Genomic DNA, 8475 nt, shown 5'->3' with positions numbered 1-8475 from the left:
AATCAAGTTCTTTAGCGAGTCAAACCTCCAGTGAATCTGTCACTGAAATGATGAGGAAGTTCAAGTTGATAAATAGCACTTACTCCAAGCTAAAAGAGGAGAACTCTCAGCTCATGACTAGCTATAATGAATTAGAGCAAGTTCGCATTGAGAACAATATGCTGGTCATTGCTAAGGAGCAGCTCGAGAAAGATGTTCTCGCTCTTAAGGAGCAGTGCACAGCAAAAGAAAAGAGAGAGCAAGAATTGCTTGAAGTGTTGGACAAGTTTAACAATTCATCCAACTTAATGGACAGAATGTTAAACGAATCCAGACTGCCCGGAGAGAAAACCGGAATTGGTTTTAACTCCAGCTCCTCTTCACAAGTCGAAACGAACAAATCCACGAATGCATACTCACACGAGAATCTTGCAACCATATTTGTTCAAGGACCAACCCAGCTGCCCGAGCCTATGATGGTACATAACAATGTCACAGCACCACAATCAACAAGCCAACCGAAAGGAAAGGCTGTACAACAAATTGTGGAAACAGGAAAGAGAAAACCTAGTAAAGGCAATCCTAGACAAATATATGTCAAAAGTAATGGACCAAATGGCAGTGGAAAAAGTCCACACCAAAAATTGAGTCAGCCTAACTGGAATTCTCGATCCTATAAAAAGACAAATGTTAACCAGAGGCAATATCGTCCAAAGAGTTCTGCTCAGGGAATCTCAAAGAACGAACAACCCGAAAGGATCCTCAGAAGATCTGGGTATGGCAATGGAAGGACTGGGCCTTCAGAAGAAGATTGGTTTGATTACCCGGAACTCCTCTCGAGGAAAGCTCTTGAAGTAACACATCGACGTAAACAAACCGATTATCATTGGTATTATGAAAATCTTCCACCAAAAGAGCAACAAAGGAAGTATAAGGACAAAGTCTTTGCCAGTATTTATTACGATTATCGCACCTCCAACGGATACAGAGGACCAAGGATGAGTCATGTGCACTCTAGGTTAATATGGGTTCCAAAATTGACTACTAACCCCCAAGGACCCGAAACTAAGTGGGTACCTAAAAATGCATAATCTTTGATGCAGGAGAAACAGGTCATATGGTATGTCGACAGTGGATGCTCAAGACATATGACTGGTGACAAAACAATTTTGAGCAATTTCATAGAAATAAATGGACCCAAAGTTATCTTTGGAGGAGAAACAAGTGGCCAAACTCGAGGAAAAGGAGATATCATCAAGAAAGGAATAATCGTACAAGATGTCTCTTATGTAGAAGGACTTAAATTCAACCTTCTAAGCACAAGTCAGTTCTGCGACAAAGGATACAAAGTAGAATTCTTTAAAGAAGAGTGCAAAATCATAAACACGAAGGATGGCAGGACAGCACTTACAGGCCAACGAAAGAAGAACATGTATGTAATTTCATTAAATTCTTCTAATACTAATATTTGTCTTGTAGCAAAGAGTAATGCAGATCTCAACCAAGAATGGCACAACAAGCTAAGCCACTTGAACATGAAGACAATAAACAAGCTTGCAAAAAGGAATCTTGTAAGAGGCTTACCCGAAACATCATACACGAAAGATAGGATATGCGATGCCTGCCAAAAGGGAAAACAGCTAAAGTCGTCCTTTAAGTCAAAAGATGTAGACACGAATTCCCGATCTCTAAGCCTTCTGCATATGGATCTTTTTGGACCAATAGATCCAGCAAGTATAAGCGGAAGAAAGTACACCCTTGTGGTAGTAGATGACTTTTCAAGATATACATGGGTTCTTTTCTTGAAAAAGAAGAATGAAACAGAAACAGTTCTGGCAAATCTTTTGAAGCAACTTCAAACAGAGAAGGAAGTCAAAATAATAAGAATCAGATCGGATCAAGGAACCGAATTTGTCAACAAGGTGATAAAGGATTTCTGTGCTCAAAATGGAATATTTCATCAACTCTCAGCAGCACGAACTCCTCAGCAAAACGGAGTAGCCGAAAGGAGAAATAGAACTCTAAAAGAAGCAGCACGAACAATGATTTCACACTCAGGTCTACCAAAGAGATTTTGGGCTGAAGCCATAAACACCGCATGCTATACACAGAACAGATCCTTAATCAACAAGTCTCACAACAAAACACCATATGAGCTATGGAAAGGTAAGACTCCAAATATTGGATATTTTCATGTTTTTGGTTGCAGGTGTTTTATTCACAACAATGGCAAAAGCTATCTTAAAGCATTTGACAAAAGAGCTGACGAAGGATTATTCATGGGATATTCATCCATAAGCAAAGCATTCAGAGTTCTGAACAAGCGAACAATGGTTATCGAAGAATCCATCCACGTCAAATTTGATGAACAATCTGAGAAAAATCCTTCTGGATACAAGATACCTGCTATCCCAGCTCAAAATGCTCAGAAATCCGTAGATGAAGACATCTCAGACGAAGAAGACTTACTTTCGTCTTACATGAAGTATCAGCCGAAAGTACCAGAACCCGAGATGTCATCTCAACAAGCAAATGGAAATCAGCCGATCAATCCTTCTAACAACGCACCATCTGAACCAATGATCTACATAGACCTGCCTTATATCCCAGAGATGGATACTCAGCCTTTTCAAGATGTCTTTGAGCCAGATCTTAGATGGTTAAAAGATCATCCACCAGATCAAGTTATTGGAGATATTCAAGAAGGTGTGAGAACAAGAGCGTCATTACACGAAAGTATGATGGCATGCTTCCTATCCCAAATAGAGCCAAAATCTGTAGATGAAGCTTTATGTGATCCTGACTGGGTAATAGCCATGCAAGAAGAACTTCATCAATTTGAACGAAATGAAGTATGGGAACTAGTACCTAGATCATCACATCAAAACGTCATTGGAACTAAATGGGTTTTTAGAAACAAAATGAGTGAAGATGGACTCATTGTTAGGAACAAAGCTCGTCTTGTGGCTAAAGGATATTGTCAGGAGGAAGGTATTGATTTTGATGAGACCTTCGCCCCCGTGGCCAGATTGGAAGCTATACGAATATTTTTAGCTTTTGCAGCTTACAAAAATTTCAAAGTCTATCAAATGGATGTCAAAAGCGCCTTCCTGAATGGACTTCTTGAAGAAGAAGTATATGTTGAACAACCTCCTGGTTTTACTATCAACAATGACATCGAAAAGGTGTATCACCTTAAGAAAGCCTTATACGGTTTGAAACAAGCTCCACGAGCTTGGTATGATACACTATCATGTTTCCTAATCAATCGTGGCTTCACGAAAGGAGTGGTTGACAAAATACTCTTTTGTATAAAGGATAATGATCATATCCTACTGGTACAAATATATGTCGACGACATTATCTTCGGAAGCACGAATCCAGATCTATGTGAAAAATTCTCTAATCTCATGAAAGGAAAATTTGAAATGAGTATGATGGGAGAACTGAATTATTTTCTGGGCTTACAAGTTAAACAATGTCCTGATGGGATATTTATAAACCAAGCCAAATACACAAAAGATCTGATCCGAAAATTTGGCATTGATGGAAAAAGTTCCGTCAAAATACCTATGAGTACATCCCTTAGGATGGACATTGACAATGAAGGAAAGGAAGTTGATCAGAAAAATTTTCGTGGTATTAGTGGCTCTCTTCTATACCTAACAGCAAGCAGACCTGACATCTCGTTTGCTGTTGGTGTATGCGCTCGCTTTCAGGCTAAACCGAAAGAAAGTCACCTAAGTGCAACTAAAAAGATATTACGATATCTTAAGGGCACACAAAGTGTTGGTCTCTGGTATCCGAAAGAAGGATCATTTGATCTAATCGGATACTCAGATGCAGACTTCGCAGGTTGTCGAATTGATCGAAAAAGTACCTCAGGAACATGTCAGTTCCTAGGAGGAAGAATTGTGTCTTGGTTTAGCAAGAAACAACATTCCATTGCTACTAGTACGACTGAGGCCGAATACATAGCAGCTGGAAGTTGTTGTGCTCAAATCTTATGGATGAGACATCAATTAAGAGACTATGGGATAAATGCCCAAGAAGTGAGCATTAAGTGCGATAATACAAGTGCTATAGCAATCACACACAATCCGGTTCTACACTCTCGGACCAAGCACATTGATATCAAGTATCATTTTATTCGTGATCATGTTGAGAAGAAAGATATTTCTCTCGAATATGTCAATACCGATGATCAACTGGCAGATATACTCACTAAACCTCTGAGTGAGACAAGATTCTCTCTATTAAGGCATGAGATCGGAATGATTGAAATGACCTAAAATTCAGAGAATCAAATCTGTAAAGATTCGTATCCTTGATTCTCGCAAGATTTGATCCATCCTTACACGCAAGTGTCCTTATAAATAAGGTATACTAATTGTTTGTGCATACATCACTAACAAAAGTTCTAGTGTTTGTTCTTGCAGGTATGAGTACAGGTAGTAAAAGAACCAACACTGAGAATCAAGGTGGAAAAAGTGGAAAAAGTGAGATCTTTAATGACAAACTCATCACCCAGGAGGAAGTGAACAAATTCATGGAACGCTCTCAACATATTCAGAGTCTTCTTCGGGCTCCAACAGACAAAGAGTCAAAAGAGCTGTTTCCTTCTGCAGGCAATTCTATTGGATATGCCAAAGAAAACAGTGTGCTGGACAAAAGCGACAGTTTCGACTATTCACCGTCCAGCACCCCTCCTAAGATGCCCTCACCACTCAAATCCACCGCCAGCAGCAAGAAAAGGAAGATCTAAATAACTTTGTCCTTTTCTTAATATGTGATGTTATTCCACCATGCTTTATAATGAATCACCTTATCCTTTCATGTCTCTTTGTTTTCGTGTCTCTCACGCAAGAAAGTGTCAGTATCCAAAAGATTTTGTATAGATCTCCACGACACTTATTTGCCTATAAAATAGTTTCGCCATGCATAAGACGCACTCACTTCTTTCTAAGAAAAAGGATTGCAGGTATGAACAAAGGGAAAGGAAAAATGGACGAAGCAGAAAAAAGGGCTACTCGTCTGAAGCATCACATACAGGAAGCAAGCAAGCTCCCTAATGCCACCATCATAAGCTTGAAAGAAGAAGGAGAGATGATCAACGAAGGATTACTGTTGAGTGCATTTATTACAAGTTATATCTGGTCAAAAAGAGTACAAAAATTCATTATGAATTTATGGAATGCTAAGCACGTTGGAACTCAAGCCTTACAGAGAATCAAAATTTTAGTCTCAACTGAAATCAGCATTCTCTTGACCACATTAATGAGCATTGATTGCTATGTTGACAAACTTTCTGATAAGCCCTTCAATCCTTGGCTATAAAAAGGGAGAGAATTTCTCACAACTCTCACCATCTCCTCTCTCTCAATGGCACCTAAGAAAAGGTTCACAAGAAATGACTCTCGCAAGCTCCAAGAGGCCGCTAGGCGCCTCAGGGAGGAGCAAGGTGACTTATACCCAGGCAATAGTCCTAATGTTCCTATCAATCTCGTCTCTGATTCAGACTCATCGTTTCAATACGATGATATGGCTGGATTCATATTTGAATCAGAGAATGAAGAAAAGATCTCAAAAGATCCAAGTGAGACAATCCCAAAAGAATGGATTGACAAGGACTACATGGCCTTTCTGGCACAAGAAAATCTGGAAGAGAAGTATGACAAAGATGATGAAGCTGAGTCCTCTACTGGTTCCAACTTTCCGCGCTATAAAAGATGGTATAGGGAAATGTTTGGAAGGATGAAGAAAGATAAGCCTGAATGCTCTTCATCCAAGAAGGTTGAGAGGAAGAAAAAGTGATTTTCTGAAAATCATCATCTATGTTTCTGTTTCTTCTCTTCTCGATTGTTGAATAAAAGCTTGCCTATCTTTGTGCTAATAAGATGTCATGTTTTATCTGTGTAACCTTGTTGACAGCCTTAAAAGTTTGTTCTGAGCGAAACTTACTCGCAATTTTTCTCAAAAATCCCATGAAATATTTTCGTTCAAGGATTTGACCACCTTGAACAAAATAGTGAGAAAAATATTTCCTAAAGGAGATATCATGAAATGATCTCATGATTCATCTAAACGAATCTTGAAGACTGATCAGTTACCAATCTTTCGGGTGACAATGTTGATTGTTTATCATGAATCTCTCGGGCAACATTATGTGCGTCTTATGAAATTCTGAACAACATTCGGGTTTTTGAATCGTACTTAAGACGCTATTCCTTTTTGAATCTAAACCGTTCATAAAGTGTTATTGGGATCATATGGCCGAGAAAATCGCCACTATCCCACTAGTCTGACAGGACAAAGACGTGCATTTAATGCACCTCTCAGTACTTGGGTGCTTTTCTCTCTCCTCATTAAATGAGGGAATGATCGTTTCAGATCTGCACACGTTCTTATCACATATCCATGATGATCAGTTACCTCTTGAGGAAGAGGAACCGCTGAGTTCTTTTTCGAAATTCGAATAAGTCTTCTTAATGGGCTGATTTAAGGACACCAACCCGGAACTTTATAAACCCTGCTCAAACCTTCATTCCGTCTGTTCTACAACTCTCAAATTACATCCCTTCCTCTCAAAGCTCTCTATAGTCAAGCTCTCTATCATCAATGGCGGCTCCTTCCGAAAAGAACCGAGAGAACCCTGAACCCTCATCCACTCCAGTAATACCAAGTTTTCCCACGGAAGATATAGAGTTTATCAAGTCCAGAATTCCATTTATCGTAGGAGGAAGTATGTGGGACGAAGAAGGGTTTGGTAAGTATGTCTTGGATAAAGCCTTTGGAGAACGGATAATCGCTCTTCTGTTAGAAACAGGTTTATATGGTTTGATAACTCACCTCTATGATGAATGGTACCCTCTTGACGTTACTCAGTTTTATTTGAATGCGTATGTGGCTTCTGATTTCTCGAGCATAAACTTCAAGAGTTAATAAACATCACATTGTGTTTACTGCTGAGGATATTCGATCAACTTTTGGGTTTCCCAGACGAGATGAGTCCTAAAAATCCAACCTGATATATTATCATCTGGATCCGGAGGATTTCTATGAATCCATACGACACAAGGAGGCCCCTTCCAAAGATGAAATTTCCTGGCCCCCTCAAGAAAAAATGGTTCCGGTTGGATCATGAGTTTGCAGTAGACATCTTCAACAAGATGTGGACCACAAGACTTCTGGCACAGATGATGTCACAAGGGAAAAGCTGAAAATGCTGCACGCCTTCCTTCATGAGCATAAGGTTGATTGGTCCAAAATAGTATTCAACAACATCGCCCACACCATCACATACCATCGCAGGAGTCCTGGTGACATTACAAAGAAGATGGGCTTCGGTTTCATTATAGCCATCTTCTTGCCACAAAAGGAGTGATTCTACGTGCTGGTGCTCCACCTGGTCAAAAGGTCTGTCACATGAAGCAAAAACCATCTGGATATGACAAACAGAAGGCGTTGGAATTGGAATTCCTCTTGAACCCAATCTACCCAAAGGGAAGTCCAAACGAAAGTTAAAAAACCCCCAAAGCAGACGAAGAAGCTCAACCAAAACCAAAACGGCAGAAACAAGAAAAATCCTCTTCTCGGGTTAAGACTCAAAGACGGTCATCTCCCAACCAAAGACGAAAGGTGATCCTCCTCTCGAAACTTTTGATCGTGCAGAACTCCTCTGAAGATGATGATGATCAACCTCTCACTCGTCTAAGCAAACGAAGTCGAATGAGACCTGCTCAAAACCGGGAACCCTTATCAAAAGGAGCAACATCACAGGGGGAAGACATCCCGAAAGTAGCTACCTCTGAGGGGGAACTGAAAACTTCTCTGCCCGAAAGAAGTCCCGTTGCTCACAAATCCATCAATCCGAATGCATCTCCTGTTCCTCATCCACAAGAACCTACCTAGCAGAGAAACTCCTACGAGAGTTGACACAAGAACCTGCTACTGTAGAAATGGAGGAAAGATGTCAAAGTCTTCCACAAGAGCCGGGCTCTCCAGAAGACATCCCGAAAGCAGCCTCTGATGCTCCAAATGATGCTCAATCTCTTCCACAAGAACCTACTATTGCAGAGCAGGTAATTCTGACACAAGAACCTGCACTAGTAGACGAGATGACAGCTGCTCAAACATCATTTGTCCCGAAACCATCTGCTCGTCAATCTTCTCCAGACCGGTACACCCTCGATAAATCTCTCAGAGAATCGATTGAAAGAGATTACAATCGAGTTCTACAATGGCACAAGTGGCGCACGGCACCTCTCAGAACCTTTCTCGAAACTTTTGAAGCCATGATCGACGAAGAGGAATTCGCACTTCAATGGCTTGAAACTCAGGACGTCACAAAGGCTGTGCGAATTGAGGAGATCCACCGAGTGTACTCTTATAGAATAACTCATCGATCTCTCGGAAGGACAAAGCTCCCTTGGTAGTTCCTCTTCATAAACCTCCCATAGATCCAGTGACTGAAGTCGAATTGAAACAACTTCGCTA

Source organism: Ipomoea nil, unplaced genomic scaffold (assembly GCF_001879475.1).
Source record: "Ipomoea nil cultivar Tokyo-kokei standard unplaced genomic scaffold, Asagao_1.1 scaffold2647, whole genome shotgun sequence".
NCBI lineage: Eukaryota > Viridiplantae > Streptophyta > Magnoliopsida > Solanales > Convolvulaceae > Ipomoea > Ipomoea nil.
The sequence above is the reverse complement of the archived record's forward strand: the minus strand, read 5'-3'. Positions refer to the sequence as shown.